Raw genomic sequence first — 482 nt, 5'->3', positions numbered from 1 at the left:
CTGCAGATAAAATCATTATTTTACCATCAGGCATTTAAAAAAACAAAAATACAGGTTACAGACAGCAGTTGTGCTGTGATCGGCTGCATTGACATTTTAAAATAAGCCATGACAGAGAAAGTTTGGAGTCATAGTCAAGTAGTGTGCTAGTAGCAGTGGTAGATTCATCCAACATCCAAAACGGGCCCATCTTGTTTTTCTATTTGTGCATTCTCAACGTTTCCTGTCATTCTTCTTTCACCCTGTTGTTGGGCAGTGGTACAGTCTTAAATTTGTTAGCCACCTGAGGTCCGCACATTATTTCAGCCATTTTGATGGAAGCTGGTTTACCAGTGTCTCACCGATGTTGTGTGTTTTTTGTTTTGCTTGCTTAATGAAGAGAGAGCACTGAAATGATGCAGCCTGCTTTTGGTTGCTTCGAGCCCACATTAAGCTGTCTCTTATGTCTTGGGGCCTGTTTTTTTAAGGAGTTCGGTCTAGAC

Source organism: Morone saxatilis, unplaced genomic scaffold (assembly GCF_004916995.1).
Source record: "Morone saxatilis isolate NCDOM2014 unplaced genomic scaffold, NCSU_SB_2.0 Contig12, whole genome shotgun sequence".
Taxonomy (NCBI): Eukaryota; Metazoa; Chordata; class Actinopteri; family Moronidae; genus Morone; species Morone saxatilis.
Note: the sequence above shows the minus strand (reverse complement) of the source record.